Source organism: Pseudopodoces humilis, chromosome 2 (assembly GCF_049639895.1).
Source record: "Pseudopodoces humilis isolate 2021_Gansu_Grassland_sample_001 chromosome 2, ASM4963989v1, whole genome shotgun sequence".
Taxonomy (NCBI): Eukaryota; Metazoa; Chordata; class Aves; order Passeriformes; family Paridae; genus Pseudopodoces; species Pseudopodoces humilis.
Window position 1 is genome coordinate 31,761,662 of NC_142201.1, and position 24,129 is coordinate 31,785,790.

General features: G+C 36.0%; 1 protein-coding gene and 1 long non-coding RNA gene across 2 annotated transcripts in view; both read left to right on the forward strand.

Moving 5' to 3' along the window:
* GABRG3 (gamma-aminobutyric acid type A receptor subunit gamma3) overlaps positions 1-24,129 on the forward strand; it is a 290,284-nt gene that overhangs the window by 41,607 nt on the left and 224,548 nt on the right. The window lies entirely within an intron of this gene.
* LOC148184828 (uncharacterized) lies at positions 3,446-7,183 on the forward strand. The gene is made up of 2 exons (XR_015772062.1): positions 3,446-3,606; positions 6,746-7,183. It is a non-coding gene; the product is annotated as an uncharacterized LOC148184828 (long non-coding RNA).

Sequence of the window (24,129 nt, forward strand, 5' to 3'; positions counted from 1 at the left end):
ACTCAGTTGCCAATTGAGATAAATTTCTTCCTGTATAAGTAATTCTACTATCAGTGTACTTTCAATAATCATTACTTTTAGTTTTAAAGATTTACTTTCTTTTTTAGACTCTTAGTTTCATTCTATCTTTATCAAACAATCTTTTGCAATACCTTCTTATAAGTGTAGCATGTCATAGCTGATATGATTCTTTACTCTTGATGTCTCTCTACTGCATAATTAATTTGATAGCTTAAAAGAACTTTACTTTTTTTACTGAAGAAGTCTGGTCACTTTGGGCTTGTAATTTTCTCAGCTAATGTGTGAAGGTCAGCATAAAGTTCAGTTATTACTGGATGTGATAGCAGTCTGACTTCTTTACTAAATAATTACTGTGCCAAAAAACTGTAATGTTTGCTTTTGTAAGTACTGAAAAAATAATTGAAAAAAAAAAAATCCCAGGCTGTTAAATTAAGAGGTTGCATATTGGTTCAACTTCCTTCATTTTGGTTGATTTATTTAAAAAAGCAAACTTTGAGAAATTTAAGAGAATTATTTAATGAGGTCATGTTGATTGAACATCTTAAGAAATTTGATGTTTAAGAGGCATGCACTTACTTCAAAGTTCTAAAACTGGCTTTCATCCCAAGAAAAAGAAGGAGTGGGATGGAGGTGCAAGGGATAATGAAGAAGAGGGCTACAGATCTAGGGAAAACAGAATTAAGAGTTGGCAAAGAGCTTGTTAAGAACAGAAAGTGGATTACTTACTGAAAACTCAGCCCATTTATCCAAGTCTGAGAATAAAATAATTCAAAAGGTAAAACAATTTCCAAAGAACATTAAAACTGGTAGTACTTTATCTGCCAAGTACAAAGAGAGTATGTACAACTGGGGCTGTTCACTGGCAACGTGGTGTGACCTCAATACTTAATGAATACCTGCTCAATTGAATTAGAAGGATGTGCTGTAGAAAAATAGCTAAGGAAAATGGAAAAAAACCCAAAGAAAACAACTGTGAAGTACAAACATATAGACAGATCAAGGGACTAGTCACTCTTTACCTGGTGCATAAAATTTCAAATTTGCCACCAGCAGGGAGGGCTAGTGATACTATACAAGGTGGGATGAGAATTCTGCTGGAAGTCCTTTGGAAAGGCAACTTGAAGATGGACAAGATGTAAAGAAGAGCTAGCAAAAAATATAAGGAGGGTGGAGATTTTACTTTCTAGGAAAAAAAAGCAACCCAACCCAAAATGTGCTGTTTTACAAGCTGTTTTGGCTGCATTTGAGATGTATTCAGATCCGTGTATATGATGCTTATGTATTATCTAACCCACTTTTGTCAAAACCCTCCAGCAGAAGAAGGCTTTAATATAATTTTGATAGAACCAGGAGAGGAAATATACTGATATATGGTTATTCCAGCTCATTTGAAGAGACAGGAAAGGTGATTTGGAGATTTATATCATGAAGGTGCAACTTCACCAGAAAAATACAGCTGAACAATTTAAACAAGTTTGACTTGTTCAGTAAAAAGACTTTTGATTGCTGATTATGTATTCTCTTATGACACTAAACAGGAGGAATGAAGAAGTTCAAAGGACAAGATTAATACAAACCTTATACACAATTATGGATACACAGTGGTACATTGCTGACTGGAAATAGTATTTCTAATTCTGAGAACAGTGAAGACAAAATGGTCTTATCCAAGGAAAGGCAAATATGTTTCAAGAGGGAGCTTGTTAAAGGATTATACATTGTTGTCACAAGCCACAACATAGTGCTAAATTTGATTACCCAATTCCATAATTCCAGATCACATAACCAACCACAGAATTAGCAAATTACTTACAGTAATGCGTTCAATCAATTTTCTGTTCCACACTCTTTGCTTGTACAGCTCCATTATTTATCAGTAGATTTACAATGTAATAATGTTCAGAATTATGTAAAAAGTGTCTTTTAACTTCAGGTTGTATCCAGTTGAAAAATACACCATTAGTTTTTAATCCCTCAGCCTATCTGGTTTATTAAAGTAGGTCTACAATCATAGAAGTACTTTGAACAAAATCTTTAATCTTCCTCCAAGAAAGCTTACATTTTATTAGAGACTTGACAGAGTCTTAAGAATGTTCATATGCTTTCAATAAGGTTATAGATAATGGGATTTTTCTGTAGTACTTTTTTAGGAACTCTATATATAAATCACAATAATAGATAATGAATAAAATTTTCTATTTAATGCTGATTTTTAAAGATTTTTAATATTAAAAGCTTCAATGCAATGTAAAAATGCCTGTTTTTTTCCCTCATATCTGAGGCCACAAATAAGTAAGACTTAAAAAACCTATGCATTATATCTTACTATTAAGTGTGACCATTGGGGTTTAATTGAGAGAATATAGGCAGAACTTTGAATTTTCCAGTGCTGCTTTAGGTTGAAATTGTGGAGAACTTACACCTAAGTGTAAGGTTTTTTTGGTGTGTGGAGATAGATACCAATGAGACAGAGCAGCCTGAAATGTTGTTGGAAATACCTGGATAATAGGACAGAAGTTCTAATTTCTGTCTACTTTCATTCTTTATATCTAAACTAATTGAAATAGCCAAAGGACTGGGTAAGTCAGTACAGCAGACTAGTGACTATACAGAAGTGCTGCTACATTTGTGCAAATCCATGTTGCTCCAGTGTTCAAGTACAAATCAAAGTGCTTCCCTTTTTCTTCATGCAGTTGTTGCAGAGAGAGCCACAGACAGTGTTTTTTAGAAAGACAAACTTATTTACTGGGATCTTAATAGAGAGTAATGCTCTCATGGGTAGTCAAATCTTTTGAGCAGCTGGTCACCAGATGGATCACTGCAGATCCTTGCAAGTAGCAAGTAGAAAGTAGCACTTTCACCTGGATGTGATGGGACTCCTGAGCCACTGCTCTGCTCAGGTCTGACTTCAGCCCTTGGTGACCACCCAGCACAGGTATAATTATTGCTATTGATTATCTTAACTTCATATAAAACCGCTTTCTAATAACTATTTACAAATGTCTTGCCAATTTACAGTGTAATCCATCTTGCAGCACAAACTGCTTAGAGGAGCCTTTGGAGGAAAAGGCCAAATTCTCCACCTAGGATGTTAATGGACAAATCCAATTGCTGAGGCTAGGCACAGCAGGAGCTGCCTGAGGGAAATCTGTATGTAGGTCCCACCTGGAGAGGACCTGCAATGATCTCTCAAACATTCCCAGGGTCACCTGCATAGCAAAGGTAGCTGGACAGGGCTGAGGTAAGAGAGAAACTTGAAACTATGTAATTGCCTGAAATACCAGGCCAGGTGAGGAGACCAGCCTGCAGCTTGGGCCAGGAGCCATGAGAGTCAGGCCAGGCAGAGGCATCACTTCAATACAGCCTGAGACCAGCACTCCTACCAGGCTGCTGGGGCAGGTGCATATGGCCATGGGCCAAAATGAGTTGGGTTGTAGAGAGGGGGTCCCAGGTGAGGCTAGTCAGGGCAAGTAAGGTCAGTCAGTGCACATCAGACGGAGGTGCCTCAGACCCCTCAGCTGAAACACCTATTGGATGCTACAGAGGTTTGTGCAATGCTGGAGGAACACTGAGAACTAAGGGCTGGTAAGCCACACTGGGGTCTTGTGCTGCAGTTAATGATGGTATTTGTTATACTTGTGATTTATGGTCCCATTTTATACACTGCTGCCTTTGTCATCAATCTATTCTTCATCTCCTTGCAATGAAAGTAATAATATAATGTATAAAAATTAAGTTCAGGATCTCAGACTGACAAGAATGGCTTCTTTTGTTTGTTACATGCTACTCAGTTGTGCTTAAGCCCTCACCATTTTTTAGCAGAGCTGGTAATTGTTGCTCTGATTATGCAACCGTCTTCATGCTGCATTGTGGGTTTCATAATGTCCTATTAGTGCTCCGGTTAGCCAGCAGATCTGTCTTGCCACCAGCTGTAGGAAAATACTTTCAGAAAAGTGCACTCCCAGTGGAAGTGATTCAGATTTTAATGAGCAGGATGTTTTATGGTCTTTGCTAATATAAATTAAACTGGAAGAGAACACTTTCTTGCCAGAGCATGTTCTCTGTAGTGCCAGAAATTGCAGGCTGTGCATAAACTGTTGTATTGTCAAGCATATTCTGTCAGAATATGAATATGTATTATTCAGTTAAGTGTTACAGTATGACCATATAAATAGTAATAACACTATTTAAGTATGTTGAGATGGGAAATCCCATTTTGTATAATGATACAACCAAGAGAGCAGAATACTAAATCGTCCTCTTCTACACTCGGTGAAAAGTAGTGAGTGACCTCCCTGTTCAGGAACTATCTTCAGGCAAAAGACCTAAACTATTTCAGGTTCTCTACTTTTCCTCCTGAGCCCCTGAATTCCCAGAGGAATAGGATATATTAAGAACTAGCTGCCTACATCCTGTGGGCTTACAAAATATCACTTTGTGACTTTTTTTTCTTCATGACAAAAGCTATTTGAAAGCCTTCTTTCGCTCAGAAATAAGCCGAACAGTTAATATTTCTTTTCAAATGTGTTCCTGAATTGAAAACCTGAAATAAATGCTAATGCAAAAATTAGCCTGACTGTTGAAAATTGTATCCAGCTATTAGCTTAAAAAAGCAATATTCAAGACTATATTTCCTTTCTGCCCTGCCTTTCCCAGCCCTGAAGAAAACACATTTAAAGCAATTCTAAAATACATGCTGGAGTCATACTCCCAGATTCCTTCTGAACAGAGTTTGATTGATCTTGCTGTTAGAGCTGAGCCATGATTCTGTCTTGCTATTTTGTCACTGTGTCTTGGAAAACAGTGAATTGGGATATGCAAGAATAGAGGTCTCTAATAAGATCTGCAGTTAGCCTAATAAAACACCTTGCTATATCTTCTTATATCTTTATTTACTCTCATCCTCTAAAACATAGCATGTAATCTCTCCTGGACAGAAATTTGGGGCTGCCGTCAATATTTTTCATTAATTTCTATTTATCATTTTATTTGGATCAAGGATGACCTGATATTATCTGGAAGAATTTTTAGATGTTTTACCTGTGCCAAGATTTTCAGCATAAAGCATTTTACAACATCTTGTATATTATATGTTCAGGTTAGAACAGTTATCTGGTTTAGTTCTCTATATTTTTGTCTAGTAGGTGCATGTGTTTTCTAATAAGTAAGAAGGTGTTGGACACAGAGGATATAGGATGGGTACAATTATGGTAAGGCTATTCAGACCAAATCAGATTATGGTGGAGGACTTCATAATCTGTGACTAGTGGAGGAACAAGAGCAACAGTATCTGTGGGTAATGAGGTATAAATTTTTTTTCACAGAGGAACTCTTCGAGTGCTCCATATCCATATGTAACCTATTGTTAACCTAATACTTCTTTTTCCTTTTCCTCCATCCATCTGTTAGCTCAACAGCAATAAAGAGAAACAGATTATATATAAACCACAACATTTGGCCACAAGTAATTGATCAGTGTTTAAAGTACAAAAATACATGAAGATTGGGTAAGTAGATGAGGGATTGGTGTGGCAGAACTTGTGCTTGTTTTCTGGATGTATTTGTTAGAGTTTGGTTTGGATTATTTTTCAGCATATCATTTTATTAGTGATAGGTTTTATTTTGATAATTTATACAGTTTGTTGTAGTGCAGTAATCTGTGTTGTATTCTCTCTTTGTTAAGACTGATCAATTTTATGTCGTAGTATGACCTAGAAGAAACTCTACAGCAGGACATAGTACCTCCATTCTGAGGGCAAAACTAGAATTTATTTCTGGTTTTACATGTCCTACTGAGCATGTAGATGCTCAGCTGCAGAATTTCCCAGCATTTTTTTGTTCTGGGCCTTTTTTCCTTAAATTGCAGATGTATATTATGTTGATTCAGAACTATGTGAAAAAAATCCCCGTGTATTCCTACCAAAATTTGCTTCCAAGAAACCAGACCTAAGGAAATTGATTGGAGAATCCAGTGCTGGAATAAGATGACATGCACTGTCAAACATTTTTCAGAATCACATCTAACTTAATATACTTCAGCATGGTGGCTCTGGAACTTCATTTCTTTCAGGTGATTTATTACATCTTTGCTGTAGCATTCAGTTTTGAATAAAACTTGGAATCAAAATTGGACCAGGAGTTTGCCCCACATTAATTTTTCCTAGGGATTCCTCTGAGCTGGAAAGAGTAAGATAGAACTGTGGAGTGGGAGATTTATTGTTTCAGGTCCTACTTTGATCCTGTGCAGCAGGACGCTGCTCTGTGTGTGGAATTTTAGTCAGGAGCTCGCTTATTTTGTTTAGAAATCTTCTTCAGGTAATATAAAGTGAATTCCAATTGATCAGAAGTTGATTACTGTCTGTGCTTCTGAAGTGGTATCAATCAAATTATCCCTTTCCATGTTTGAAGACTACTTTCTTTTACTATCATGATCATGCATGAGAACAGTTCTAAAGAGAAGGTGGTCAGATAGGTGATTGTAGAACTGAATCCTTTAATGCCAATCTTCATGTTGATCATCTGTTAACATTTGTGGAAAAAAAATGTGCTACATATTCCACAGTGCTCCTTGGATACCACAGGTGTCACATCTATGTGATGTACTTGATGGCATCTGTCAGGATTATTATTATATTAATTATTAATTAATTGACCAACCACAGGTAGATGTATTGATGGCTTGCTTGAAATTGAAACCCTATTCCTAATGGAACTCTTTTTACAGAGGGAGCTGCTGTTCACATGAAAATAGACATTGGAAGGAAGAAGAGGGACGTTTTACTGATGTTTTCCTTCTCCACATAATTTTGAAGCTGATATCCCAGAAAGAGAAGACAGTGTTCTAGATAAAAAGTTGTGAAATTATAAAGGAACTGCTGCTTGTGGGATTAGGGCAGGAGAGTGGAGCATGTTATGTAGAAGAAAATTCCAATTTATCAGACTGACTGAGGAGAAAGGAAATCAACTAAACAAGAAATGGCCTAATTTATAGAAATAACATGCTTCTCTGGAGAGGCAAAAAATATGAACAGCAGATGGCTTGGAGGATCTCTGAAGACTCAGTGCTCAAGAATTTTTTTGGAAATTATGTGTGTGGTTTCACTTTGCCTAGAGTTCCCTCTTAGCTATTGGAATAAAACAAAGGAGCAAATTGTATGAAAAACTTCAGTTGTATTTTACCATATTTAAGTTCAGACAGCTACCTCTGAATTAGTAATGCTATTGAGCAGTAGAGAAGTAAGTGTTTGTGGGGTTAGGCATCATTTGATCAAACATAGATAATTTATGATAAAACCAGGGTTTTATCACCCTTCAAGGATGCATTTTTCTCTACTGGCTTTCAAAAAAAGGAGCCTTTTAGCTCTGGGAGTTTATCTCCTTTTAGAAATTGTACATCCCCAAACAGTCAATTGTAAGCCCACAGTGATGATGGAGGGGAAAACTAAACCACTGACCAATATGAAAGGAGCAAGGGTACTGAGGAGGGTGGGGAAGTAGATGTTGTCCTGGTGGTCTAAAGATCTTATGTTTGAACAGCCTCATTTCCATCAAGGGGAAACAGAAGGTGTTTGTGTCCTGAAAAAGTACCAGAGAAGCCTATGAAAGTGAGTGTGCTTCCACTTAGCTGGGTCTAACTGGAGGAGATGTAAGACTAGTTGCATTTCTGTTTTCAGGTTCACTTTTGAAGGATGTTCATGCATGTAAATGCATGTGCCCCTAGTAGAGCAGAAATCTGCCAGGCATGTGCTTGTTTAGAACTTTTGTATCCTTTGATGACCTTGTGCCATGCCATTTTGTGGCCTCTCTCCAGTTCAACTGGCCCATTGCTGAAGAAGCCCAAGATCAAAGGGCTGAGAATTGGTTTGCATTTGAGACCTGCCTAAATACAGAGTAAATAATAATAATAACACTTATTTAATTAAAATAATTTTTAAAATAAATAATAATACTTGCCTAAATACAGTCAGAAGAAAAGAACCTGTATGTGTACCTGTACAGGAACCTGTTTCAGGGAACCTGTGTCAACTTAACCATAGCAACTGGAATGCTTAACTGGGTTGACTAGGTTTGCCATAAGAGACATGAGCTTAAGGTGAAGTCTAAATGTTCTCTACTGATTTTATTTTTCAGACCTGGGTACCTAACCCATTGCAAGATTTTAGCAAAACTATACACTTACTGAAATTTAAGGATGAAAATGTTGATCAAGTGGTTTTTTCTCTTACCACTCAACTTCTTAACACTCCTTTAAAATATTGCAGGTTTTGTGAACACAGTATGGTATAAATGTTTTCCCTAAGGGATTACAGTATCTTCATCCTGCACAAGCAAGCTTGATGTTCCAGAGAGACTGCACCAAGGTCAGGGCCATTACTTAACAAGTCCTACTGAGCAAGATGAGTTTCATCAAAGCAAAAACTGAATCAGTGATTCAGGATTTAGCTCAATAGGAGAAGGTCTGAGACTTAAACCGAAGACAGGAACATAAATGCAACAAAGGGATGTTGAAGTGGAACAACTTCAGTTCTTTCAATTTAAACACTTATCATTAGTCTAGTATTCTGCAGGTGTTCCCAGGCCATAAGCAGGCTTTATAAATTCCCCAGAGGCTTAAAATTAGCTTTAAGAAGCTTTTATAAATAAGTGACAGAGATTGTTCTCTGGCATATCAGGTTTATCCTCAGTGCATCAATCTTTTTTTATGATACTGGTTAAATAATTTCGTTCATAGAAATTAAGCAGTAGTGAGAGTACTTTTTCTTTATAGAACACTTTTTTATGTTTTTGAGGGTCTCTAACAGATCAGAGGACATCTTGAGGAGTGTAAGTTCTGACAATTTGTTGACCTTTTCGGGTCTTCATGGTAATTTAGTTATCAGAGAGAAGCAAAATCCAATAATATCACAGCTACAGTTAAGAGCCCACAAAAGAAATAGGAGCCTGAGATGGCAGAGGAAGGGTGCTAAGTCTGAACTAATTCCTGCAGCACAGGTGCTGCTCTTCTGCTGTTTTTTCTACTGGGCATCTTAGGTAGTGAACTTTCACAGCCTGCACATTAGTCAGTCAGACATTAGGTCAGTGCCACATGACAGTGATAACTGTGTTAAACTAATAAATATAGAAATATTCATGAATTGATTGGGTGTGGGTACAGCCCTAGTAAGATCTCAGTATTACAGTGAGGTAAAACCCCAGGGTGCTGTGCTCCCTTTCTCTTTCATTTCATTGTAAAGATAATAATGGAGTAATAGTCTGCTCCACTAAGGTGTGAGGTCTGGATGAAAAATGACCCACATCACAGAGAGCACTGCTTTGGGTGCTACCCTGGTCTAGCAGGGAAACCTTATAATGTTCAGCTGGTTTCCAGAGGGAAGGGTGGGAAAACATTTAGCATTCATCACACACATTTTGTACTTAGCTAATTCTTCTTGCATTGTAGGAGATGACATGGCAGCTTTACTTAGCAATAGAAAGAGACATTTTGTACACTGCTGTGTTTAATTCCCCAAGTTCTGAACTACAGATGAACAAAAAATGTTTCTAATTTTGTATTATATTATATTTTTATTATTTTTATATAATATTTCTTATTTCTAATAGCCTTATATTCTTAGTTTTATAGATTGTGAGGTACTTTTCAGGCTAATGAAGCTAAAATTTGGGGGGAGCAGTGGGGGATGGTTTCCTTCCTCCCCCTGCCCCTTCCCACTCAGGGAATCGTTGGTTGTATTAATCCTGCCAAAAAAATAGTGCTTCCTCACTGGAGACAAAAACATCTAGGAAAAGTAGGTATATAGTAAGTAAGTAAGAAATTCTAGCTTTTTCAGTAGAAAAGCCTTGGGAAAAAAAAAGCTAATCTGCTTCTACATGTTCACAGTATTTGTGGTTTATCACTTGAGTTGGTGCTCAAAATAAAGATAACAAACAGGTTTTCTCAGAGGTTATCTAAGATTTTGAGCTCAGTGCAGCTAGAAAAATCATCAGTATTAAGTTCCTTTAAATCAACTTCTTGACTGTCCTCCTTAAGTTGAGAGTCCTGGTAGAATAAATCCTTCAATGCAAGATTGAGTAGCTTTCTGTGCAGGTGTGTACATAAATATTTAAAGGTATAATGGGTCAAATAAATAACAGAGAGTTCCTAGAATGGATACACGTGCCTAAAACAAGAAACTCAGAATACATTATCAAAAACCTTTCTGAAAAACTTCTAATATGTTGCCTAAATAATTTCTTGAATCAAGTGAAGCACAACAGCAGTAACAAAACAGCTCAACTTGTGCTTTTGTGAGGTGAAAGACCCTGCAGAAAAGATCCCAGAACAGGACTGTGCTGGTGCCATGGCTTCTGCCTTATGTGTCTGGAACCAGAGTCATGGTGAAAGTACACAGATCTCACATTGCTCAACTGCCTGGCCTTTTAACCTAAGGAAACGAAAAGACTAAAGGGGCCATGGGAGAACAGGTGCTCCAGCACTACAGATCTGGGGTGAATATGTGGGTTTGCAAATCCTCTTTAATCAGAAATTCAAATTTTGCAGTTCACATGGGAGCACAGTATCCAACATCCAAAGGGTGTTGGTCTGCTAACTGCCCATAATTATTGGGCTTGTTGTAGATCTTGGATGTTTCTTGTTATACTCTCTAATTGAGAGCCTCTGGATAGCTGTTAGTGGTGTTAATTTAACATCTCTCCATGGTTTAGTTTCCTTGCAGACCTGTGGGCTTTACTGTTATGGAAGAAGAGGAAGCCCTTGGGTGGCAGGCCTGTTAACAGATCCAAGCCATTTATAAACCCTTTAAATGTTTGATCTGAGCTAATAATCTAGATTCTTTGTAGACCAAATTGAAAGAAAAGATTAATTCTTCTCAAGGTATCCCTTTTATCACCTGTTTTAAATATTTACAAGGAAATGTTTATGCAAACCTATCTCCTTTTTTAATTGACTTAGAGGCATATAGGTGCTAAGATTCTCAGGCAGCTGAAAGAAATTAATTCTTGGCTACTACTGTTGCTACAGAATGCTGTGGAAATCAGGGAGAGTTATTTTTATAAGCAGAACTTGCAACTACAAGCAGTTGCTCAGTATTTTCAGTAATCTCTTTGAAAAGAGATTATTTAATTTTGAAAATACAGCCCAAGTATTTTAGGACATAAAATATGTATGTATTTGTATACTTTTCAATGTTAAAAGGTACTTCAGATGGACGTCATATTAAAACTTTGCCATCTCTCAGTTTTGGCTAGTAAACACTTTAACTCATGCAGACTTGTTCATGTAAGCCAGAAGAAAGGATGCTGTGGTTTGAGGTGAACAATAATAGTTTCATGTTTGAATTAATGTTTACTTGTAAGACAATAGACTGGAATTTGTTTAACCTTACCTTAAGCATTTAAATGTACTATAAGAAACCAAGAATGAAAGCATCAATAAATAATGAATTTATCTAATTGAAAAAAAGAGCACACTCAATGGCCACATAGGTAATTGGAAAACTGTAAATCTAGAAGAGCTGGATTGAAAACATGATGAGAAATTCAAGCCAAATTCCTGAAACTCCAACCATGTGAAACAGGAGTAGTGTTTCTTCCTTAAATTAGATCATTTCTATTAATAGAAGCCTGAAGAGATGCATCCACGCTGAAATGCTTTGGCTTGACATCAAATGTAGTTTACTCTCTGGCATTTGGAAGTATCTCTCAAAATGATGGTAATTTTTAGACTTAGGATGCATTGAAATTCTTTTCACTGGGATGCTTCTGGTGTTTTTGCACTTGTTACCAGGGAATACTAAGAAGATAGTATTATGAATAATAAGTAAGGTTTTAGACTGGTGTGTGCATTGTTTTCTTCCTACAAAGGATATAAAAATGTATCATGAGACAGCAGACTCCCACAGAACACATTTAATTAATTAATTTGTAAAATTACCTACTACTTTTATATCCAGATGAACACAAGTATGCATCTGAAAGAGTAAACACAGCTGTGTCTGGCTCTACCTAAGAATTTTGCAGTGCAAATGACAGATAGTTTCCTCCACAAACAGCATGTTTTTCACTTTTTTCCTTTTTCATTGATCTTTCATAGATGACTTTTGAAAGTATTAGTTTCAGCTCTGGCTGCTCTGTTTCTGTTATAGTGCTGCCAAATACAGGTTTGAACTCCTGAGCTTTGAGTGACATACACTGCTTCTGCATTACTTCCCTTTGGTCTCTGTAATCAGGGTCTTTGTGCATCTGTAATTTTTTCTTTCTTCTTCTTCAACAGAGAGAAATACTCACTTTTTTTAGGGATGTTGCAAACTAGTGTTCTAGCTAGTGTTTTTTCACCTTAGTAGTTTTTGACACATGAACTGAACCTTTTGCATTCACCAGAATGTACTGCTGTCTCTTGAAGGCATGGATTGGTGATATGAGCGCTCAGGATGTTATGCCATGACTGCAAATGGTGCATTTAGATTTATTTATATAGATAATATAACTTTTTCACCATGAGGGACATGATAAAATGGAATAAATAGTTATGTGGGTTTTTTTCCTGTGGCCTTAACAATCAGCCAGGAGATGAAATATACAGAACACTCCACCAAGTGCAGTGTTGAGGATGAAGATTAAATGAAGAATATAAATTCTGTGGCTTGTTTAATCTTTCTGCTTATTATGACTGTTGTCATCTGGGACTACCAAACAAGAGAAGCACTCCTTCTGTGCATGTGATACCATCATGAAGGGAGAATTTTTGGGTCAACAATACTCACTATATGTTTTTATTGAAATCTCAATAAAATGAATTCCAAGTGCCTGTTAGCAGGCACTGCTCTTAGTAACATGAAAACTAGCATGCTAAAGAAGACTGCTCTTGTTGAAGTTTGATAGAAATTCAGAGCTATTTTAAGAGACACTGAAAACTCCAGGCTATACCATGTTTTGGTCCTGCCAGGAAAATAACATGGATCCAAGTCTGAGTGAGGTGACAGGTTCTTTGACATCATCTCCTGTGTTGTCACATTTTTGTCCATAAGGCTAGATATACTCCCTTCACTTAGTTTTCTTCTTCTAGGAACATATAGCACTAGAAAATTAGGGTGCTGAAAGCAAATTTCAAATGAGGGTCTTGCAAAGATTTATTGCTACAGCCTGAGAGACAGGAGACACTCAGACACCTGGTTCTTTCAGGAGTACTGTTGTTCTGTGTTTGACAGGAACATTCCTCCTTAGCTGATAGGTGCCTCTGCACGTGTATTGGACAATCCAGATCACTCTACCTTGATGCTATATGAAATAAAAGATTTACTGCTAACATAAAGAAAAGAAACATTAATACCAACTTCTAGACATTCTGCTACAAAATTAGTACTAAGTAATTAAGAGGAAAGAGAAGGTAATCCAGGATCATTACTTGTTTGTGCCTTATCCAGAAATCTTCACACTGTCAAAAATTCGTAAGAGAAAAAATTAGGATTAAAGTTAGGCTATTTTCCTTTGGCATCAGTGGATTTTGAATGTGACTATATTTAATGTTGTGTGTTTATTACACAGTCTGTAAAAGGCAGTGTTATGTGCCATTCTCTAAACACTGTAATGGGTGATACCACTTACAGTATGTATTAATTAAATTCAGTTTAAGTTTGATTGAGCTGTTGCTTCCTGTGTTAGTAAGAGTCTGTTTTTCTGATTAGTTCTTTGATTTTATTTTTCTTTCCAGAGAATATAAATCTTGTTAAACCTGGGACTATTATAATATATATTGACTCCCTGTATTCTCTCTACTTCCTGGCTGATGTGCCAACTGTGAAAAAGGCTGTCCAAAAATAGAGCCTCTAGACTTTTCTATTGATTTCAAGGGTAAAACTGGATTATCTCACTCTTGTTTTGTCAGCTCCATTTTTTACTTTTTCTCTTTATCTTTAATCTTCACATTCTGTTTTCTCTGTTTGGAATTTCCTCAGTTTGAAATAATCTCATTAGGAGTCAGATCACAGACTAATAAGGCATTCTCCCATACTTATTTCTATCTATTAAGCATTAATTTGGAGTTAAATAGCAAAGTGTTGATCCCTTGAAAAATGCCCATACGTGCAGTCAGTTGTCAGTCACTTATCATCCCATGTAACTCTCCTCCTAGACCCCTGTGGTAATCACAAAGCCTTAAGAGAAATTGACAGTGGGTAAGTGATTGACAAATCTTATTTTGGTAAGCTCCTTATGCTGAATAACAACACCTGTTTGCTATTTTCAGGATTAATATTCACTTTATTTGCAGGATTGCTAGGAAACATCCTCAGTGTTCAGGAAAGTCAAAGTGGTTCAGAGAGATTCAAATGCTGAGAAGACTTGAGAAAGTTGTATTCATTTTTTTTTTTTTTTTTGCAATTGTGTTTCCTTTCCTGTTACTTTTAGTGGTAGATGTATGTAATTGATGTATGTTAAAAATAGAAGGCTATGGTATAGGTTAGTAATCTGCCAACAGATTATTTGTATTTGATTTTGAGGGTTGAGTATTGGCAATTATTGGAATATAACAGCCATACATGTTCTCTTGCAGAAATGACCAATAGCCATAATTTATCTCTGAAATGTCTAGCTTATGCCTGTGACATTAAAATGTCTGAAAACTTTATTGATTAAAACAGATGGTGCTTTAAAAAACTTATACAGATTGCTCTGGTTTATTTCCATTTTTTAAAAAAAATGCAAGCACACAAGATTTAAATCAAATATTAATATATTAAATAAAGATTTAAATTAAATATTAATAAATTAATAATAAATATTAATTAAAAATTATACTATTTAAATGTTTTGTCTTGTTTTATTTTGAATTCATAATTGAAAAAGTTTGCACCTCCAAAATGAAATTCTGTGTATTAGAAACTGAAGGTATGTCAGAAATGTAAGTATGTAATATGAAAAATTGAGCTATTTTCAGAGTCTTGTCCTTCTAGGCACTGTACTTTATTTCATCTTGCAACATTTCTTTGAAATACATTTATTAGATTAGGATTTGACTCATTTTATATTTTTAATTCCTAGAGAATGTTCCTTTTATTGTAGGTATTGCAAACGTAATGTGAAAGAACAGTTCTTGATTTGGGCTACAACACACATGATAGTGAGAATTTGAGTCTGATCATATGCTCTTCAGAGTCGGGAAGGACTGAAGGCACTCACTTTTCTGATACTAGTAAGCCCTCACAGGACTTAAGAGCAATTTACTGACATAATATTAATGGTGAGTCAATACCTTCCCAGGGGCAAAAGAGGAAAAGGATAAAGAAGAATAATGCACACAAGTAAAACTGCCATAGGATTATATCTCTTGCTGGTGCATGAATCATTTGATCAATTTCAGAATTTAAACTGCCTGAGACAGCTTAAAATCTCAGCCAGCATTCTACATTTATATGAAACTGTGTTGTTACAGGCAGTTCCTAGGAAGAACTTAAAATTTTGTCAAACACTTGCTATTTTCTTCTTTTTTCTAATAGAAATAAATTCTGATAGGAACATCATGTAAAAAAATATTGGCACTGGAAAAGATTGTTTGAGCATTTCAAATAAAGGAAAACATCAGACTTTATATATACATATATTATGTTTTTGCTTCCACTGAATGAAAATCAGTTTTTCTGCTTGATAGAGTGATCTGCAGTTTCAGATTATCTCTTCAGAAACAAATTCTTAGTCACTGTATATAAAGCATCTACTGGACAAGTTCCTGCTTTAAGCACAAATTTCAGAATAGTGGAATTTTTTTTTAATTAGCTTCCAATAAAGAGAAATAATAAGCATGACTAGTTCCCAGCCAAACATTTGACAAAGTATTTAGCCACATATGTTAATACTTTTTGTTTAATGAGTAGTATAATGCTTTTTTTCCCCCCATACTTGAAGAATGCTTCTAGGAATCCATGACTCACAACTTTGTAGAACTTTGGTGATACATACAGGTAAAGTCTAAGAAATAAGCAAATCTGTTTGATCAGCTTAGTCATTATCAGCAGACAAAATAATCCTGTCAAAATAGAGCAATGAATTTTAAAATGGCAAGAAGATAAACAGAGGACAATGTATTATTGGGAAAAAAAAAAAAACAGGAACTTTGCAGATGGAAATTCAGGAAAGTTTCAAGGTGACCCTGTCACAGAGAAATCACTGGTGAATTAGTAATTTGCCCCTAGTTAATGGTCTTTCTGCTATAAATAACATTTTATAGATGGTTAATCCTCATTTTTTCATGGTCTAGCAGCTATTTCCAATGGCTTTCAGCTACGTTTGAGTACAGACTTGGGAGTTGAAAATTTGCCAGCTAACAGCATGTTTTCATTGTAGTAGCTGGAGATTTTGGTTAAAAGAGATCATATAATTCTGTAATGACTTGGGGGAGGGTGTTCCACTCAATTCATCCAGTGTAGTTAAGGATGTGAAACTGTTGAATTTTTAAAATGTTCTGTTATTCACCCACCAGCCAACACAGAATTCATCACATACGATTTTCCGTCAGAAAGAAGATAGAGAACTTGTCAGAGAAGTTAATTCTTAACAACTTCAGTCTCTAAAGGCAATGAGAATGTCTGAACTGGGACACCATCTGTTCAGCTGAGGTGCTTTCTCAGCTGAGCTGTGACTCTGTGCTGTAAAGACCTGGTCAATGTGAATTATGACTTTCACTCATCTTGTGGGGATGGGTTAGCTCTGAAAAACATCAGGATTTAGGCAAAAGACTTACAGACCTAAGTCCTGCCCTGTTGTGGATACAGGTAGGATATAGGCTCAGACTTCAGAAGCTTGGAAACATTCCCAAGCTCCCAAACTTACATGCTGATTTAAGTATTTCCTTTACCAAGACACAATACAAAGAAAAACTGAGTGATGGAGAGGTTGCACAGCCCCTTTTGGGGAGTTTTGACTGTGGTAGCAATAACTCCTAAAGAAAATTGTGTGACAGTTTGGATGAAATGGAGAATAAAAAACAATACTGAAAAATTCCAGAAAATAAGAAATCAGCAGGAAAGGGATAAAGAACTTGACCAGTGGAATTGTGTCACCTTTATCTTAGCATGTTCCAAAAGAATGAGAGAAACTGAGATAAGGTATGAAACACATTCTGCACCTTTGACTAAATTGAAGCCACTCTTGTGCTGCTTATAGTAAAGAGTGATTGCTTTCACACTTCTGGTAAAGATTTTTAATTGTGTGTGCACCAAGTATGTGAAAGACTGTGTTTCATTGTGTTTGCATTGCAAATTTAGAGAGAAATATGGTAGGGCTCTGAAATTTTCATATTCATTTTTCAGGAATTCCCATTCATTTTACAGAAAATTCGGTGTAGTCCATAAAAATGCCTCTCACTTTCTGCCATTCCTCTTTCCATTTCAGTCTTTATTCTAAACCTCTTGGCAGGTTTGGAAGCCTACCTAGGCAAGACAGTCACTGAAAACTCTTGTACTTTGAAAAATCGTATTGTCAGATGTCAGTAATGCCCCAGTATGCTCATCAGCACAAGTCTACATGTGACATTTGGTAGAGTTTTTTACAGGAAGTATTTTTTTTTAAAAGGCTAGTTGCTAAGTGTTTGCCATATTCAGTGTAAAATTTGTACAGGCTAAGTATTAGCTCAAAATTTTGTGTGGAGGAGATGCTGCTGTTGATCTTTAGCTTTAAGTGGTATTTTCTCTTTCATTTCTGCTAAGGTATATTTTAAGATTTGATGTGTTTTAAAATAACATTAGCAGACTACTATTCAAACCATAAAATTTCAGAAGCTGTGATGTAGGAATTTGACAGTACAATCCTCTGTTTATAGTGGGAAATGTAATCAGTGTATTGGGATTTTTCAGTAGTATGTCCAAGAGGATTGACTTCAAATTCACTTGAACTGGAGATTGAAAGCCTACCTTGCACAGTGATACTGCCAGCTATTGCCTGTCACTGAGGAAAACATCCTGAACAGAGTTTGAAGATATGGGCTTATTTGAATACTTCTGCACCTTTTAACAGTAGTGATGTTTCTAATGTGCTCAACAGAAATATGTTCAGAAACTTTCCTGTATTTTTTTTCCTGTGTGTAAATCCTAGGGTCTTCATCTTCCTCTCTGAAAGCTTTTTCTGTAGATAGCAGAAATCAAGATGAAAGCATATAGTAACTAAACTAATTAATATAATTTCTGAAATATCATTTTCAGTTAATAGAGCTTTTCCATTAAATTAGAGGCATTAGTTACCTTAGACTTTCCAGTACTGGGTGACAAAATTCGGCAAAAGAAAATCCAAGGTACTTGCTATTGATATAGCACTGAAGTATTTAATTTTTGGGATACCATCTTCAAAGCTTCAGAACTTTCATATTATAAATAGCTAAAAAGAATCTGAAAGGAAGAATTAAAAATAATTTTTAGAAACATTTATTAAGTTTATCTAACCTGTCATATAAATAAATAATATATTTTTTGCACAGAGAAAAATATTGACCACTTAGGTCATCTAGTAAAAAAAAAAAAATAAACAAATCCTATCATTCCTACTTGAGCCCATTTATAATTGAGTATATGAGTAATAGTCTTAACAAGGACTTTGTCCTTTAATTTCAGTTTCAGAACATGCTCCTTTTTTATGTTTGTCATCTTTATCTAAAAAAAAAGTTCTTTGGACTTTGTTTTCTTGCCACAAGTTTGCATAAAAAGCCAAAACAGTGTTTTACATGGGCTCTTTTTCTCTCCCAGTATGAGAGGTACTAGTGTCACTCAAATATGTTTAATGCAGATCAACTTTCCAACAATCTTTGCCAACTGCCATTCTTCACTGCTGTAATGTTAAGCCCTGCTTGGTCCATCAGGTGACTAAACTGAGTATCTGTGTCAAATGTCAGAAACAATTTCTTTGCCAGATAGAAAGCTGTAATAAGCAAGGAGAAAACAGGTCTGAAATAGAGATGATTTAGAAGCTCAGAATACAGATCTAGGATTGAAAACAACAGAGGCTTTAAAAGCTGTTCAGCCTATTTATTGAGATAACTAAGAAGGTCCTTTGTCTTGGAAATGTGCCTGCATAACACATTTAATTGTATTTTGATCAATGTTGATTTTACACACTTGCTAGTTAAAAAGATTTTTTTGAAACTTCTTGCTGGGTGTAAATGTAGCTTTGGAACAATTGCATTTAATATTAGTTATTATTAATTATTATATTATATTATTAATTAATTATTATATTAATATAAATTAGGCAATTTATCCAGCAGCATCAATGATAGCTAAAACTGAAGGAAAATGGTTTATGACATAAATATGGGTTTAGGAGCTTTATTAGTCAAAGCTCCCAAGGAAATGGGGTGGTTTGGTATTCTCTGAGCTCACAGAGATGTTGCTTTGTTTATTTGTTCATTCTTTCTCCCCAAATGGATGCTTGCAAGAAGACAATGTTCCAGAGCTACAGCTTTGGCCATTAATCAAGACATTAAATGTCTGTGCCCTTATAATCCAGAATAAAACTTTTACATGCTCTTCTTTGTCACTGAGAGTCAGTACTGCATGTATCAATTGCAACAGGATTACATTGCATTCAGGGGTTTTGGGGGGTTTTTTGGTCCTCTAGCAGTTTTCTGGCAGACAGGAATGTAATATGGGAGAGGTTTCTTTCATAATCTTTATCTACATGTCTCTCCTCTATTTTAGCCTTATATAGTTTCTTTTTTCTGCATATCTTAGGCTTACATTCTTGGGCACATGCTTCCAGGCAGTCATTCCTTGGCAAAAATGTATTTATTTCTCAGTAGTTCATCATTGCAGGTTTACTGGTCCTAGGACACTATGAAATTCAAAGAATCCTTCTGAATTTTGTCATTTTAGCAGGAGAAAAAATACAAGAATGTAGCAACTGAACAATATTAGAGACAAACACACAACTTCTAAGATATGATTACATTGGAAGTGACAGACCCCTGCTCTGATGATAGAAAAGGGAATTTGTCACTGGGAGATCTAGGTTTTGCTCTTCAGGTCAGGAACAGTGCTTGTTACTACCAATGAAAACTGTCAGGGGAGCTGACATGACCCAGCAGCAGTTCCTTTACTACCTGAAGGAAAAGCTTGTGAAATCCTGTATGATGCTTGACTGGTAGGTGCTTGTGCACATCTGTGGAGAGATCCTATTTCTGATGCATTAGAGATATTGTAGGGATATGTCTCCTTTTCTTCCCACAAAATGTGCAGTGGTCTCACAACACTTATAGCAAATTAATATTTCTATCCATTGCTTCAATAATCAAAAAGATGCTCAAGCTGCACTTGAGTGTGCAAAGAAATTCATGATGGAGGGAAGCTGGGTTCTTTCTAAATCTTCTGCTCTGCCAACTTATCTGCAACTGAACTGGATGACTTGCAGAGCGGTGCTAGTGTTTTTCACCACAGAGAGGCAAAGAGAGGTTTATTCCTGCCTCAAAAGGCCTTTACTGAGAGGTACTGCTACTGGTAATCAGCTCCTCACAGAAGGTGTTTGTTCATTGGCTTTTATCCTAGTCCTCTGTATTGAGCAGCATGATTAGTTCCGTCAGAAAAGGGGTACACAAAGAAAATAATGAGACATGGCAAAAAAAATAGGGAAAGTATTGAGGTTATTTAAGATAAAAAAGGGGCTTTAATTGTGTTATGAAACTGAAAGTACATCTTATAAACCAATTAGTTAAAAACACACCATGGAAATTAATTAGTAATATTTTTGTGTTTTTTCTGTTTGGTTTTAATTATTTTAAAGCTATTTTTTTTAGGTTTTTTGAAGGGGATCAAAATAATCTGTGGATCAAGGTTTATATGATCCTTCTCTTAAGAAAAATCTACTTAGTTTCCTACTAGGAGATATTACGTTAGATTGACAGAAGTTTAGGCATATCATTCTTTAATTATAAAACTTCAAGAGCTTCTAATCCTCCCAGAATTGTAATCAGGAGATGTTGTAATCAATTTCTGTTGTTCTTGTAATGATACATGGGATTTTAATTTAAATTGGTAACTCGTTCCTCCATTCCCTTGGAAGGGAAGCTGGCAGCATGGTCAATTAAATTCAGTCTTCTGTAAATTATTTTTATTGGTCATCATTCATGCAATAGCACCTTGATGTACTTAGGCAATATGCTAGTAGGCTTTGGGGATGTGGATTTTAATCACTGCAACTAGCCAAGGAATTTAACATCTTAATGACAAATCCCCCCATTTAAATGGGAGCTATGTGCTAATTAATGAGTACAGGTAGTTTGTCAGCTTTTTAAGAGGCACTGATAACTAGGCTGCATTTGCCCTTTGGGAATGTGAATAATTGATTAAGTTTAGCTTCCAAATCAGCTGAATTGAGGGAAGTGGAAAGATTACTGCAGATTCAGAAAATTCTGTGGTTTTCTTGTAATAAAACAAAACCTTAGAGTTTTATGTTCAGCTGAATAACAGCAAAAATCTCCATTTGGTCAAATCTAAAATAATTCATTTCAGGTATTAATTTTAAAACAGCAGTGCACTAACAGGAAACAAAAATCTAAGTTTACTCTACTTTGAGAGCAGGAAACCACACTCTTTTTCTCTTTGTCCAGTAACTAACTGAAGAGGTTGGAGAGGTGAGATTAGAGGTAAAATTAGTGACAAGATCTTTCTAGGGTTCGATGGCTTTTGCAGGAGAGATGTGGGAAGATTAACTAACTGAGAAGATACAGGAAAACTCTGGTGTCTGAATTCCTCTACCAGGGTATAGAGCAGCAATTTGCAGTAGGCACAAAACAAAGTCATGTTGTACCTTTTCCATGAAAATAAAACAGAATCACGTTTTCAGCTTTTACTACTACATAGAGACGTGTTCATGTCTATAGTTTTATTATCAGAATACAGTAGATACTGGAAAATTTCCCTTTACTCTGCTTAGTTTTTCCGTAATTGTTTTGGATGTTCTTCTGTTGTCATGTGCTTGATTCCAGCATATCCCACTCTCCATCTTGTCTAAGATGTTTCTTTTTTTTTCTGAAGTTCGTCTTTTTTTCATAGAATCACATAATGGTTTGGGTTGGAAGATCATCCGGTCCCACCCTGCTGCCAGAACTGCTCAAAGCCTATTCAAATGTACAACAAATCTCTTCAGCTTTGAGACTTGAATTAGGCTTCAAGTCTCCTCACCTTTTTTACTTTTGTTCATGAGTCTATAAAAACTACTTCCCATAAGGATTTTGTGTCATTTGTCTACTGAATACTGACTTCATGCCAACTGAAATCCAGTGAATAGCCCTTACAGAAATCTAGAAAGTCATTACAGGAACAATAATTGATTTTAGAGTAAAGTTTGGCAAGTCTGGAAAGCTGTAACTTAAAGTATTTTGTGCTGCTAGCTTATCCTCAGATTATTCTCTTTGTATCTTATCTCATTGCTAAGAAGTTTGTTTACATTACTTCTGAGTTTTTTCTTCATGCAAATCACAGGCAAACATAAATATTCAATGCTTTAGGCTTGTTTTTACTGTAGTTTATCATTCAGTGCTTCAACCGATGAAGATATCCATTATGTAGGAAAATATAAACTGAAGTAATTATTCTTGGAATCTTCTCCTACAGTATTTATTAAATATTTACAAGTGGCAGTTAGCTTGTGGGTTTTTCTCTTTTTTTTAGAACAGAATAGGAAATCAGAGGGGGAAAAATATGAAGGCTTTTCCAGCACTGAGTGTGCATAGCATTTCTGAGGGTCAGAAAAAGCCTATGTTGTTCAGAGAAATCTTCCTAACAATTAAAACAATGAAAAATGATTTGGATGTAGTTTATTTTTATAAGAATGCATATATGTAATGAACTAAGAAAGAGTTAAGAGGTTTGCATCCAAGACAGAGAGAGCATTTGACACCTGAACAAGACCAGGAAACAGCCTCTGTTGATCCTGAAGCAGTCCTGCTTGCTGACCTTGGATATATAAAGATTCTGCAAGCATGGAGTAAAATAGGAAAAAATAATAGTATAAGAGCTCAAGATTCTGGTGGTTCTGGATGAACCATCTTGAATACCTGTGGAATATAATGACTGCTACTGTGAGGATAATTTATTGAACTCTCTACTTTTATATTTGTTGTATCACTTTTTCACCTTATAGAAATAATGTTGCCATTCAATCTAATTGGTTCTTAGAGACTACTGCTGTCATTATTTTATTTTCTAATGTCCCATTCCTTAAATATACTACCAAGGTACGTAAATTGTTGCAGCCCCAAAATATAAAAAAGCAGGATATTTTTCAGGTGATGAACAAAGCAGTAAACAAATGTAGTCCTGTGCAATACATCAGTTGCTTTTTATCGAGTCCTTTAAAAAAAAAATAGTCCTAGTCACTCTTAAAAAAAATGTGCTTGGGAATATAAAATGACAACAATAAAAAGAAAATCCAGAAAGCATTCAACAGCCACCATGAGATAGTTGTTACTTTTCCCCTTTAGATTTCTGCCTCTGTATGCCGTATTGGAGCAGTGCATCTACTTCATACCAAGAGGGATAGAGGATCTGTTTTGACAAGTAATGAAAGTTAAATTATTTAAGTACAATCTGCATGCTTTGAATCCGTTAGCATGCAAGAAAAATCAGACCTGAGTACAGACAAAAATGGAAAATTTCAGTGTGAAAACTGGATTTACATGGACTTCTGTAAAGCTTTTGACATGGTCCCCACAGCATCCTTCCCTCCAAATTGGAGAATGATGGCTGGACTGTTGTGTAGATAGGAATTGCTTGGGTGGTCACATGCAGAGGGAAATGGTCAATGGCTCAGAGTCCCAATAGTCATCAGTAATCAGTGGGGTCCCTCAAGGGACAGTCTACTGGGACCAGTGTTATTTAGTATCTTTGTTAATGACATAGAGGAATTGAGTGCATCCTCAGCAAATATGCAGCTGACACACCTGAAGGATGGACTGCTGTCCAGAGACACATAAAAGCTCTAGAAGTGGGCACATGGTTTAACAAGACCACATACAGGGTGCTGCACCTGGACAGCCCCTGTTATGAGTACAGGCTGGGGGATGGACAGTCCTGCTGAGATGTGCTTGGGGGTACAGGTGGATGAGAGGATGCACATGACGCAGCCATGGCCACTCAC